This window comes from Pinus tabuliformis, chromosome Q (genome assembly GCF_031772625.1).
Source record: "Pinus tabuliformis cultivar Carrire ecotype Pingquan chromosome Q, CPIR1, whole genome shotgun sequence".
NCBI classification, from domain to species: Eukaryota; Viridiplantae; Streptophyta; class Pinopsida; order Pinales; family Pinaceae; genus Pinus; species Pinus tabuliformis.
Window position 1 is genome coordinate 1,374,764,168 of NC_142296.1, and position 14,873 is coordinate 1,374,779,040.

General features: G+C 40.0%; 1 pseudogene across 1 annotated transcript in view; it reads right to left on the reverse strand.

Annotated features, from left to right (window-relative positions):
• LOC149225027 (uncharacterized) overlaps positions 1-14,873 on the reverse strand; it is a 112,078-nt pseudogene that overhangs the window by 21,287 nt on the left and 75,918 nt on the right. Inside the window, exons 6-9 of the transcript XR_016249564.1 lie at positions 14,389-14,499; positions 14,148-14,261; positions 13,871-13,999; positions 13,676-13,744 (exon numbers count right to left, since the gene is read on the reverse strand). The product of XR_016249564.1 is annotated as an uncharacterized LOC149225027 (transcript). The remainder of the gene's footprint in view (positions 1-13,675; positions 13,745-13,870; positions 14,000-14,147; positions 14,262-14,388; positions 14,500-14,873) is intronic.

The window sequence follows — 14,873 nt, forward strand, 5'->3', positions numbered from 1 at the left end:
ACTTGAGTGACAGTTACAGACTAGTAGCAACCAGAAGCTGAGGAGCGCAGTGCAGTGTTGACAGTAGAGCAAGTGGCTCAATGCAGAGTTGGCAACAATGCAAATTCTTCAGTAACAATGCGGATGCTAGTAGCAGTCAGAGACTCGGGAGACAAATGCATCATATTGAACACAGTTGTTTCAATATTTTGGATGCTTTTTAGTTGCATATGTTGCAGTTGCAGCAGCAATAGATAAGAGGGAGTTGCAATGCAAATGCAATGTTGGTAGCAGTACGGCAACATCAACAGTAGCACAGATGCAGCGTATATCAGAGTTGCGTAGTGGTGTTGGGAAATATGGCCAAACATCAACAACATGACAAGAGATGATGTAGAGACAGGGTGTTATCGTAGGGAGTGCAAGCACTAGAACACATTCCTTGCTAAGAGGGAGTGTTAGTTTTTGTAAACATCAGATGTGTTCTAGTCACGCAATTTGGTGTAGAGACTAGAATACATGAGATCTTCAAAACCCAAAAATCGTTTCTAGAAATTCCACCTAGGAGTCTCTCAATTAGATTATTAACCGTTTTTTAAATATTTCCTAAGTCTAAACTTAGCGAATATGGTTCATTAATCAGTCTTAATTGATATAAGGTGAGAATCATCTAGAAACTAAGACAGATCAATCCAGAGATGATGATCCTAGCCAATGTAGCCATTGATTAAGTTTTAATCTTGGTCGTTGGTGCTCCAACAGTGGATTATAAGAAGAGATTGATTTGGTGATGAACAATACACTTGAGTAGTTCGATTTCTCGGCAGATCAATTTCCTGAGTAGCAACAATCAATTGTCGGTGAGAGCCAGAGATAGAAACATTGAGTGAGGGGCAGGGACAATGATCCGGAGGAAGATTTCGAGATCTGGAGAGGCAACAGCAAGAGGGTCGAGTTATCCCAGTGAGGTAGCGCAAAGCACTACACAGTAGCTTCAGAGAAGGCAGTTTGATTTGTTGGAGAGAAAATCGTTCTCAATTCCAGAGGTCATCAGAGGCTCCAAAAGGTCGAAGAGACGATATCTTCCCTCATCCCTTCATCCCTTTACTAAGTTGCACAAAACGTCGAAACATTGTGGAGTTTCCGAAACAGGTAAGTTTAGAAACGTCACCTCCCAAAAATAGAAACGTCCGGCGAAACATTAGTCGAAACATCATATATATATATATATATATATATATATATATATAAGTGAATAACACATTATCTTGCAAGAAAAAAGGGAATAAGACCCACAGATGACAATTTTAAGGAAAAACAAGTCTATATTAACTCTAATAGATGATCACATGATGGTCGAGTTTTAGCCGAGTTTCGGAGTTTCAGGTACGGGTACGGCCCGAAACGTCGGGTTCTTTGAAGTTTCGTGCCACATAGTCCCTTTATCTTCCAATGCGGATAGATACCAGATTCTTCATTAATCTCAGTACATACATACCATCATGCAATAGAACTGATTCCCCAAAATTCAATTGAAATTTGACAGACCCAAAGCCTTTCACAGGATGAGTGGAGTTGTCTCCAAGAATGATCTTCAGCTTAGTCTCCCTCTCTACCAGATTAGAGAGGACTTCCTTGTATCTAGAGAAATGATGAGTGGCCCCGCTATCAACCAACTAACTATCCCACGAATTTGGTGGAGAAGAACTAGTAAAGGCATAAATAAGAATGTATTCAGATTTATTTACAGCATTACTTTCATACCTGGGAGCCCTTGACTTCTTTTGAGGATGATGATCTTCTTCACAATCGCTTGAGGAGTCTCTTCTTCTTCTTTCATATCTTCTATCACGTTATTCTTTTGATTGTCTTTTATTCTTTGTTATTATTGTAGCTTCTGGTGTTGTAATGTGGCCTCTTTCTCTTCTCGGGACAATCTCGAGCATAATGACCTTTCTTGTGGCAATTGAAGTATTCAATATGAGATAATGATCTGTCATTCCTTCCTTCTGTATTTTTAGAAGGAGGCTACCTTGATGAACAGATCTATATAACAACAGAGAGAAACCCAGATCCACCAGATCGTTGAAGCCAACTAGAGCCAAAATGTCAAACCCTAGATCTGAACCCTGGACACTCTCATCAAAACTGATTGCGTTTATATCTAGGGTGGATGGCATATGGCCTCTTTTCTTCTATCCTTCAGCATTGGAAATGATGCCCTAAAGCTGAGCAACCTGGCTGCATATGATAAGAAGAACACACACAATTTTGATGCCCAAAATTGATCTTTTCACCAGTTGCCTTATCTCCCCCTTTATAAGTCGACTTGAGGCCCATCTAGCACTCCCAGGGGTTGAGAATACTTTATAATATAAGGCTTAGATAAAATTATAAATTAACTTTGGAAAAAAAAATTTCTTAAGTCAATACATAGGAAATTAATAAAATCTACATTGTGAAAATCTGTGGGCCCCTCTACGAGTCTAAGCATCATAAATTAGGCAAAACCCTTGCTCTCTAACTCCATTTAACAATCCCTCTTACAGAGGAAGGTGTTTTGCGCTATGCCTAGCTTATCTCTGAAGTAGATAAATCTACCCCTTAGCAATGCCCTTATCAGAATATATATGTTGGTTGCTCCTCTGTAGGCACGTACTGAAGCCTGACTATACCCCTCTAAACATAATCTTTGATATGGTGGGTACCGGATCTCAATGTGCTTGGAGCAATCATGAAACACTAGATTCTCAGAGAGCTTAATGAACTATGATTGTCATAGTGTATGATTATGGGCTCCAACTTCTGACTGAACAACCCAATAAGTAGCTTCCTCAACCAGATAGCCTCACAGGCAGCCAAGCTTAGCCACATACTCAGCCTCAAATGAGCCCAGTGCCATTGATCTCTGCTTACTACTAAACCAGGAAATAGTTGTTGACCCAACAGTTAAGGTGCAACCTGAAGTGCTCATTTTGTTTATAGAGATCCTTGCCTAATCTGCATCTATGAAGCCTTCCATCTTCACTCCATCAAACTACCTGTACAGTAACCCATAATTTGTTGTCCCCAGACATACCTCAACACATGCTTGGTAGCACAAGCCAATGCACTCTCGTAGGCTCAACCATGAACTAGCCTCAATTGGTTAACTGTGAAGCAAATGTCGGACCATGTGTTCACTAGATACGTCAATGACCCTATAGGTTGTCTATAAAGTGTGGCATCAACTTGCTATGCCCTGGTAGTGTCCATTTTCCTCAAGTTGTGAAAAGAGGCATGGTCATGGACCTACAATCCTGCATGTGGAACCTCTTGAGAATTTCCAGTGTGTACTTGCCTTGTCCGAAGAAAATCTCCCCATTACACTGCCATACCTCCAACCCAAGGAAATAGTGCATCGGCCCCAAATCCTTCATCTCAAACTCCTTTGCAAAATCTCTCTTGCATTCCTGGATGAAGTTGTCTACTCTTATCAATATCTGGTCATCTACATACAACACTAGAATGAACAGAAGGCCTCCAACCATAATGTAATACATGTTGGGGTCTACTTCACTCTTAGTGAAGCTCAATCCCAGAAGGTAGTTGTCTATCCAGGGATACCATGCCCTCGGTGCTTGCTTGAGCCCATATAAGGCTCTCGCCCAATCCCAGAAGGTAGTTGTCTATCTGGGCATACCATGCCCTCGGTACTTGCTTGAGCCCATATAGGGCTCTCTTTAGCCTGCATACATGTGTCTCTCTACTAACAGTCTCAAACCCCTCAGGCCACTCAACATATATCTCTTCATCAACGACTTTGTTAAGGAAGGCAAACTTTACGTCCATTTGGTGGACCTTCCACCCCATCTCCATTGCAACAGTCGATATGGTCCTAATGGATGAGTATTGGCCCTCGGACCATAGGTGCAAATGTCTCATTGTAGTCTATCCCCTCAAACTGAGAAAACCCTTTACCCATGAATCTAGCCTTGTACTTCTCCACACTTGATCTTATAGATCCGGTACAAGCCAACCACTGATTTGCGAATCAATCTTGGCACTACCTCCCAAACGTCATTCTTCATGATGGAGGAATACTCCACCAACATGGCATCCAATCACACCCGCTGAGAGGCTGCCTCCTTGTAACAAGAAGGCTCTGAGTCTAGCAACTCAGTCATCAATGCCATCTACCTCATATATTATTATGTTTGTCTACTATGCCTGAATGTGGAGCTAGGGGGGCTCCAACTCTCTCCTATGTATCCCTAACCATTTGATTTGTCCACCTGGCTCGTCCTCTCCTTGAGATGGGAGTCTCTGGTTGATCGGGCTCCACCTGCTCTGCTCTCCCCTCCTGGTCATGTGCTTTCTCCTCATTTGCAAGTTGCTCGACCTACCCAACAACTAGTTGTCACTAAATCTATGGAGCTAGTTGAGCCTGGTGCTCCTCCTCCTATGTTGCAACCTACTCACGCTCCAAGGACTCCCTGAGAGTCCTTTCCCCCTCAAATCTCATGTCACACCTGATCACGGTCTTCTTGAGTGTTAGGAAGTACACTTTGTACGCCTTGGACATCTCGTTGTAGCCTACAGAAATGCCCTTCACTATTGTGGGCCCTAGCTTCTTCCAATTCTTAGAAAGCACATGGCTATAAACAAGACATCAAAAATCTGAAAGGGAGATACATCAAGCTTCTTGCTTATGAAAGACTCCTCTGGTGTGACTCTACCTAGCACCTTGTGTGGACTCCTATTATGCAGAAAGACTACAGTGTTGCAATATGGGCAGTCTTTGGTCATGGAACATGGCCTTAAACGCTCCAACAATGCTTTGGTTCTTGCACTCAACCACCCCATTTTGCTGAGGGTTATAAGTTGTGATGAGCTCCCTTTCGATGCCCTCCGTGGCACATAAAGTCCTTGAAGGCATTAGAGATATACTCCCCACCGTTCTATGACCTCAGCGCACCTTGATATTTTTCCCTACTTGGTTCTCCACCAAAGCTTTGAAATCCACGAAATTTGAGAAGAAATCACCTTTCTTCTTCAAGAAGAAGATCCAAGTCTTTCTCAAGTGGTCATCAATGGAGGTGACATAATATTTGTATCCCATAAGGGATGGAGAAGAAAATGGGCCACAGACATCCGAATGAACCAGCCCCAAGATGCTCTTGGTCCTGTTGTCTCTGTTGGGGAAGGATGTCCTAGCATACTTGCCAAGTATGCAACACTTGCACATGCCATAATGGTTAACATTTCACTATGATAGTCGTGTGGCTACCTCCTTGAGAATCTTTAGCGCTCCATGGTGTAAGTGACCCACACGCATATGCCAAAGCTCCCCAAGGTCACGGCCCTGCTCACTGCCTCCTCTACTACTCAAGGTTGGGTTATCTCAAACTGAAGCCTATAGAGGTTGTTCACCCTAACTCCAATTTGCTTGGTTGTTCCAGAGTTGGAAGGCTTAATGAAGGCCTTTCCTCTGCTAAAGATAATCTTATAACCCTTATCTTCTAGGGTTGAGACTGAAACAAGGTTTTTCTTCGACCCTGGGACATAAAGGACATCTCTGAAGTAGAGAGGGTTCCCAGACTCCCTCTTAAACATGACAGTACCCATACCCTTCGCTAAGTATTTTCCATCATCTCCAAGCTCTATATGGAATTGCATGTCCTTCCTAGTCAACCAGATGAAATACTCCTTGTTCTCAGTGATATGATAAGAAGCTCCACTGTCAATATACAGCCACAAGCGAGCCACTAAGCTTTCCATGCAAGCTATGAGCAAGAACTCCCTCTCAAAGTGAGTAGAAAATTCGTCCACCTTTGTTGATGTTGCTACATGGTCCTTCTTGGACCCTTTTTTCTTGTTTGGGCACTTAGTGTAGTAGTGCCCAAACTGACGGCATGAAAAGCACTTTATCCGTCTAAGATCCTTCTTCTTCTTCTCGCCTCTTGAGCTGGACTAGGAACCTCTTGCGTCTTTCTTACCCTTAGACCTTGCCCCCTTTGCTAGCTAGGGCATAGTTCTCCTCTTCCTCTGTCTTTACGTGAGACCCAGCTTTGGCCTGCCTCTGAATCTCCTCTTGGATGTAATAACCCCATAGTCGCTCCCAATCTAGAAGCTCTTCTCCACCATTCACTACATCAATGAAGTTTTCCCATGACTTGAAAAAACCCAACAGTGCAAAGCTAACAAGCTCTTTGTCTAGGACTATCTCCACAACTCTACTTAGCTCGTCCATCACTTGAGTGACCCTAGTAAGGTATGAAACCACGGACTCAAACTTCGCCATCTTGATGTTTCTTAGTTTGTCCTTGAGTACCAGTTTCTTGGCCTCACTCAAACCCTGGTACAACCCTACAATGGTTGTCCACATGGCCTGAGGTGTCTTCTTCCCGAACAAGTGATGTATGATGCGGTCATTAACTCCCTCAAGGATAATTCTTCTAACTTCCGCATCTTTCTTGTCATGTTGAGCCAACTACTGAGGGTCAGTTGGTTGGGTTAATGGATTGTCCACAAAGTCCCAAACGCCTTGCTCCTCCAGCATTACACCAATCCTCTCCCTCCAAGAACGGAAATTTGAGGCCCCATCTAGCGATTCCTCAAACCCCAACCCCATAGACACCATGCTCCTCCTCGAACTACTCAGAAAACCCTAACGTTGAATTGGCTGGTAAATTGTGCCTTTGTTGCGTTTAACCTACTCATGTGGAAGTAAACACTTGTGTTTCGATCTTCAATCAGAGGCTGAGATATGATACCATGTTAGTTTTTAAATACCCAGCAACTAATTTAGTGAATTTACAGCAATGAAAGAAACTAAAATTGAAACCTTCAAATACATTCACCAAACATACTGAGTATTCTAACCTAGCATGCACAGTGGAAAATAAAATTTGAAGACAATAACACCATAAAAACACAATGACACTAGAGATACCCAGGAAACCCCAACTAGGGAAAACCTGAAATGTGTGTTTTCATTTCTTCAGCAATTGCTCTTTCAGGAAATTACAATGATGAGGGAGAAACTTCCCTTTCACTCAGCAACCTCAGAAAACCCTCTGCACCCAAACTGGGTTGCGCCTTGCCCTCTCGGCCTTCTTCACCTACACGCAACGCTCGTTGCCTGCGCGTTGTACGAAATCCATACAAATTCGTACAGCCCTCTACGCAAATGAACTCGGATTGGCTGAAGGTGACGTTGGCTGGCAAACCTGAGAGGCGTATGGCCTCTTTGCTTCTGCCCTTCAACACTAGAGATGATGCCCTAAAGATGAGAAACCTGGCTGCAAATGCTGAGCAGAACACAAGGTTTTTCTTCAACCCTGGGACATAAAGGACATCTCTGAAGTAGAGAGGGTTACCAGACTCCCTCTTAAACTTAACAGTACCCACACACATGGCTAGGTATTTGCCATCATCTCCAAGCTCTATATGGAATTGCATGTCCTTCTCAGTCAACTAGCTGAAATACACCTTGTTCCCGATCATATGATAGGAAGCTCCACTGTCAATATACAACCACAAGAAAGCAATTAAGCTTTCCATGCAAACTATGAGCAAGAACTCAGTCTCAAAGTGAGAAGAGAACTTGTCCACCTCTGTTGATATTGACCCTTTTTCCTATTTGGGCACTTGGTGGAGTAGTGCCCAAACTAATGGCATGAAAAGCACTTTATCTGACTAAGATCCTTCTTCTTCTTCTCGCCTCTTCAACTGGACTCGGCCCCTCTTGCGTCTTTCTTGCCCTTGGTCTTGCCCCCTTTGCTATCCAGGGCACAGTTTTCCTCTTCATCTGTTTACGTGAGACCCAGCTTTGGCATGCCTTTGAATCTCCTCTTGGACACAATAACCCCATAACCACTCCCAATAAAAAAGCTTTTCTCTGCCATCCACTACGTCAATGAAATTTTCCCATTACTTGAAAAAACCCAAGAGTGCAAAGCTAATAAGGTCTTTGTCTGAGACCATCTCCACAACTCTACCTAGCTCGTCCCTCACTTGAGTGAACCTGGTAAGGTATGAAACCACAGACTCAAACTTCGCCATGAGTACCAGTTTCCTGGCCTCACTCAAACCCTAGTACAAACCTACAATGGTTAACCGGTGGGCCATTGCATTTGGATCAAGTATGACATCATTCACTCTCGGAAGTGACCGACAACAAGGGAAGACAAGTAACGGCAAATCAAGTGGAGTCTCGTCTTCTGGTGAACGGTACATGTGTGTTGCAATATGATTTTGTATGATTTCTTTATGGCCCTAGTTAAATATATGTCCATTTTATGATATGTTCAGTGAAATGAAATTTAGGAATGTGTTAGACAGTTGTTGAATAAATTTGAATTCCCAATGTTTTTCTCTTCTGGTTGTATTTTATTGTGAATTGCTTACCTACCAAAAAAAAAAAAAAAAAAAAAATATATATATATATAGTATAGAATTGGTCCTCACAATTGTCCACATTGCCTGACTTGTCTTCTTCACAGACAAGTGATGTCTGATGTTGTCCTTAACTCCCTCAAGGATAATTCTTCTAGCTTTCGCATCTTTCTTGTCGTGTTAAGCCAACTGCTGAGGGTCAGTTGGTTGGGCTAATGGACTGTCCACAAACTCCTAAACGCCTTGCTCCTCCAACACTACACCAATCCTCTCCCTCCAAGAACAGAACTTTGAGGCCCCATCCAGGGAATCCTCAAACCTCAACCCCATATACACCATGCTCCTCCTCGAACTACTCAGAAAAACCCTAGCGTTGAACTCGCTGGTAAAGTGTGCCTTTGCTGCCTTTAACCTACTCATGAGGAAGTAAACACTTGTGTTTCGATCTTCAATCAGAGGCTGACTATGATACCGTGTTAGTTTTTAAATACATAGCAACTAATTTAGTGAAATTACAGCAATGAAAGAAACTGAAATTGAAACCTTCAAGTACATTCACCAAACATACTGAGTATTCTAATCTAGCATGCACAGTGGAAAAAAAAAATTTGAAGACAATAACACCATAAAAACACAATGACACCAGAGATACCCAGAAAACCCCGACTGGGGAAAACCTGAAATGTGTGTGTTCTCATTTCTTCACCAATTGCTCTTTCAGAAAATTACAATAATGAGGGAGAAACTTTCCTTTCACTAAGCAACCTCTGAAAACCCTCTGCACCCAAACTGGACTGCACCTTGCCCTCTCGGCCTTCTTCACCTACACGCAGCCCTCTCTACCTACGTGTTGTACAATATCCGTACAGATTCATATGGCCCTCTGCGTAAATGAACTCGGACTGGCTGAAGATGGCGTTAGCTGGCAAATCTGAGAAGTGTATGTCCTCTTTTCTTCTGCCCTTCAACACTGGAAATGATGCCCTAGAGCTGCGCAACCTGGCTGCAAATGCTGAGAAGAACACATAATTCTGATGCCCAAAACCAATCTTTCCACCAGCTACCATCTCTCTCGTTTATAAGTCGACCTGGGCCCCACCTAGCACTCCCAAAGGCTGAGAATACTTTACAATATAAGGCTTATATCAAATTATAAACTGACTTTTGAAAAGTAAATTTTTCCCAAGGAAATATATAAAATCTGCATGGTGGAAATCTATGGGTCCCTCTGCTACTCTAGGCATCATAGACTAGGCAGAACCCTTGCTCTCTAATTCCATTCAACAATGAGAATAGATTCTCCATATTTGGAACTTCCAAAAGTAGTGCTTTTCTAGAACATAAAGAAATATTTAAGGGCCCTGGCCTAGAATTCGGTTTTTTTCTAGTATAAATCAATATCTGTTTCTTTGAAAAAATAACGTTCTCAGGTGAGGCTGATTTCTTACAAACATTAGCTGACCCTTGTAATAAAGCCCCGCACACCCCCCCCACCAAGACATTGTTATTTCACTTATACAAACCTCTTGATTAAATGACATTCGACAAATATATCTAAACTCATACTAATCATCAACAACTAAACACCTTCAACATGCTGTAATGATGGAGTGTAAAACTTCCGGATAAACAGAAATATATATAAAAATACTTTATTAATAAAATGAATAGACAGATGATGATGATTTACAATGGGTTGCCCGGCTTATATACCGCCATGGGCACCCTTTGGGAAAGGGCATGATCTTATGATCGTGCCCTTTCATCTAACTAAACCTAAAATTAAACAATAACCTAAAATAAACTAATTTTTTACATAACATTGCCTTCCTCTCGAAAGAATGCTTTGTCCTCAAAGCATAAGTAACGACGGATGTTGTTGAAGAATGATTCATTCTCCCAGAAAGCGTCTTCTTCGGGTAAGTCCTTCCACTTGATCAGATATTCTAAGATGATCAAGGTCGCACATTTTAAAAGGTCTTGGATTAATATCTCAAGTTTCGTTTTTTGGAGATGTGGATATCGGTATGGGTTGATGTTAACAGGGTCTGGTCTTGCCTTGACTTCTATTGTATGCTCAATTTCCCTATTAGGCGGCATCTTCATAGGTAGGTCTTGAAATACTTTTTCATGCTTCTGAATCAGATCTTGTATCTCTGGTGATTCTTCTCTGGTCATATTTGCAGATAACATTTATAATTGATGACATTGTACTGCATAAGTAGGTGCTCTTTTTCGACTCAGCTTCATCATCTGAGATGATGATACATCATGATTTTCTGGTGCTGGGAATCCATGTAGTTTGTACTTCTGACCTTCCCATTTGAATTTTATAAATTGTAATTGATGGTTGGCGGCATAAGTACCTAAAGTTCGTAGCCATTGGATGCCTAAGACTACATCTACTCCTCCTAATGGTACCGTGAAGAACGGAGACTCTAATTTAAAGTCTTGAATCTGCAAATTGACTTTATGGCATTTCCCTACCTTTTCAATCTTCTTACCATTAGCTATCATCACTTTCATGTTTGGTAAGGGAAATGAAAAGATATTGAGTTTCTTGGCCACAGTCATATCTAGAAAATTGTGTGTGCTTCCAGAGTCGATGAGAACCACTACGTTGTTCTTCTTTATGTGTCCTTTTAACTTCAAGGTCTGAGGTTGTGATATACCTGTCATGGCTGATAATGACACTTGCGGAGTACTTCCGTCATCTAATTCTGGTGAGAATTCTAGGGCGTCTTCTGTTTCTTCTATGTCATAATCTTCACTGTTTGAATCATTGGTTGCTTCACAATTATATAGGTTCTTTAGTTCTTTTCCTTTAGCACATCTATGTTTGGGGTCCCACTTCTCACCACAACGTTTACATTTACCCTCTTTTATCCTTTGCATTTCCACATTAAATTTGTCATCTTCACGACGATGTGGTGGAACATATCTTGTATTATTTGAGTCCACATACTGGGGTATCCTTCGTCTTGCATAAGCTTTCTCCGCTGTTGACCAAAATATTGGTTCGGATTTCTTTTCCGTTGTTTTTGCTTTTCGTCTTGCTACTTCTATAGATGTAATGTCATGCATCTCAAGTTCTGCTGTAAATGGGATTTAAGTCCTGAGACGTACGATTGAATCAAACGAGATTCTGATAACCCAGGTACTCGTGTTACTAAGGTTTCCCATTCTTGAGTGTATTCATCCACACTTCCTTTTTGTCGTAATTTGATGAGTTTTGAAAAGAATTCTTCTTCCTTTACACCTTGGAATCTTTTGAAGAATGCATCTTTAAACTTTCTCCAGCTAATGACGTGTGTTGTTTTTTTCCACCACATATACCAGTTGTATGCTTCTCCTTCCATTTTCATGGATGCATGCCTGAGCTTTTCGTCATCGTCATTGATGTCATATATCTCAAAGTATTCTTCTGCTTTATTTATCCATGCAACATTATTTTTTTCGTTTCCATCGAATTTAGGCATCTCGACTTTTGCCCTTCGCTGGTATGTTGCTACTGGTTGAGCGAAAAAAGGGTGTTGACTGGTAAAGTTATCCCAAAGTTGCTTGTTTGTAAAGGCTGTGTTACTCACTTCTTGGTGGGGTGTCGCTGATTTTTTTGGGGATTCAACTTTGTCATGAGAGTCTGTGGACTTAGTTGAATCTGACGAGATGTGTTCTTGATTCTCTTCATCTTCTTTTAGTAGTTGTTCGGGTGTACAATTCGACCTTTTACACAAACTTTTCAGCATTGTTAAGACTTCTCTGAAGTTTACTCCTGTTTGGACATGTTGACTTTCCATCTTTATCTCTATTCGATTTGTCGTATCTTCAAGATTTTTAATTTTGTCCGCTTGCTCCCCAAGCTTGCTCTCGACTTCATTTAATCTTTTACTGACCTCATCGTGGTTGTTATTTATCTTTTGCTCTGCATCCAACAACCTTTTTTGAAAATCCGCCATTGTCATTGTCGACATTGAGCGGGTTTGCGGAGGCGTGTATTTATTTGCCAGCTAAAATATTTTTCCTCTTTTTTTTTTTAGCAAAAATAAATTTTATATATATAACTTTTAATTAATTAAAATAGATTTAATTAATTAACTAACTTATATATATAACTTTTAATTAATTAAAATAAATTTAATTAATTAAATTAATTTATATATATATAATTTTTAATTAATTAAAAATGTTAAATTTAATTAAATTATATGTATTATATATAATATAATTATATATATATGTTAGTTATATATATATCATATCACGTTATATATATAATATATATAATATATCGCACGTTATATATATATGAGTTATATATATTATATATAAGGTTTATATGTCACGTTATATTTATTTTATTTTATTTATATAACATAAACGTCTGGACAGTCACGTCTTTTCGTTCACTGTTCTGAAAAACACGTTATAATTACTTTATACGTATATCATAAACGTCTGGCCAGTCAACAACAAGTGGACGGATTGCATATGCGGCCGACAATGGACGGTAGAACGGAACCCTCGACTGTTTTTAAAAAAAATAACGCAGTTCCCACCACGCATATTTTTGACGGAACCCTTGACTGTTTAAGTAGTAAGCCAGATGTTCAACGTAGTTTAGGTTTCAATGTCGTTCAGGTGTTACGCAGTTTTCTACGGATGGCTACAGGTCAACGGTGGTGTGAACAGGTGACAATGCGTGGACACTAGTGCGGAACAAGTGAGCAGGAGAACCGTTAGCTGTGCTATAGTGAGCCCAGGAGCGACTCGCTCTGATACCAGATGGAGTGTAAAACTTCCGAATAAACAGAAATATATATATAAATACTTTATTAATAAAATGAATAGACAGATGATGATGATTTACAATGGGTTGCCCGACTTATATACCGCCATGGGCACCCTTTGGGAAAGGGATTGATCTTATGATCGTGCCCTTTCATCTAACTAAACCTAAAATTAAACAATAACCTAAAATAAACTAATTTTTTACATAACAAATTTTGTGAATGCCATGCTAAGAGGAACAGATAAAAGGCATTGCGGAAATGAATAGAAATAAACACAAAAGCTTTGCAGTGATAATACACTCAAATTGTTGAGAAAGAAATATGTGCAATTCGAAAAGGCATGTGCAACAAACATACTAATTTCTTGGCCATCCTCTATTCTGGAATTTTAAGGCTTTTTTCAATTTTGCATACCTTGCAAGACATATCAAATTATAATATACTTTAGAAAATACACTTCAAGAAGCATCCAAAACCTCAAAACATTTTCTTAACAATGGCATTTAAACTTTGAAACCAACCATTACCTGGGTAAACTTGGACTTGTGAGTATTCAAAATAGTTGATTGAAATGAATGCATGAGAGTATCATAGACCTATTCACAAATACAAAGAGAAGAACTTAAATGTCAAGAAAAAAATATATTATTATGCATGTCTTTGCAGCCTGCACCTTCCATTGATCAACGACAGTTCAAACTGTCTAAATAAATAAAATTCACCTGTGGCAAGCGTCCCTCATCAACACAAGCTTTCAGATGCTCTAAAGTCAATTCCATTAACACATCCATTTTATCTGCAACCTCACCTAGACTCTGCATAGCAGTAGATTTTGGCAATTGAACCTTTGCCTACAACACCATTCAACCAAATTCAGAAAAAAAAAAACTTCTACAGAATGAGATGAGCAGCATATCTCCTGTAAATACTAAAAACCAAGCCAATTGCTGTTATTCATAGTAATTTCATGGGAACACTATACAAGTTATACGGTTATACCTCACTACCAGGTTTCCCAGGTTCTTCATTTTCTTCATCATCTTCCATTTCCATGTCAAATGTGTAGACCTTGCTTGAGTCTTCATGTAAAATATATTCCCATCTTATTTCAACCTATATTGCAAATACAATAAAAATGCCATTCAGCCAACATTCTCAAGCCATTCTAAACCAAATGATCTAGAAAAGACATATATTAATAATGCAAGTTAGTTTCTGTCGAAGATGGCAAGTGTCTTACATCAATCTCAATAAGCCTGTCCACCACTGCCATAAGTATTCTCCTACCAATTATCTCTCCAACAGCACTACTCTCCACCCTGAGCATGTTCTCAATATACAAAGCATTCCACTGAAAACATAACACAAACACATAAAATCATTCGATTTGACATAATTATCATTCTATATATTATCATGAAAGTTATAGACATTAGCAATACAAATTTCTTGCTCTGATATTCAGAACTAAGGAAATTGTGAAAAAAGATTCAATTTAGGCAAACTACAAGCTATGATACCAAGTGTCACATACATGCATGACGCAAAAAGGTAGTGGTTATATAAGAGCTATTAAACTCTTTCCCTCTCACACAACAAATTACATAAACCACAATTTTTTAAGATCTGCACAAACATGATTATTAAGTTTGGTAATTTCATGTGCAGCAATATGTACATGGTTACAAGTTAAATTTTTCGAAACCAATGAAAATATCTTTCTCA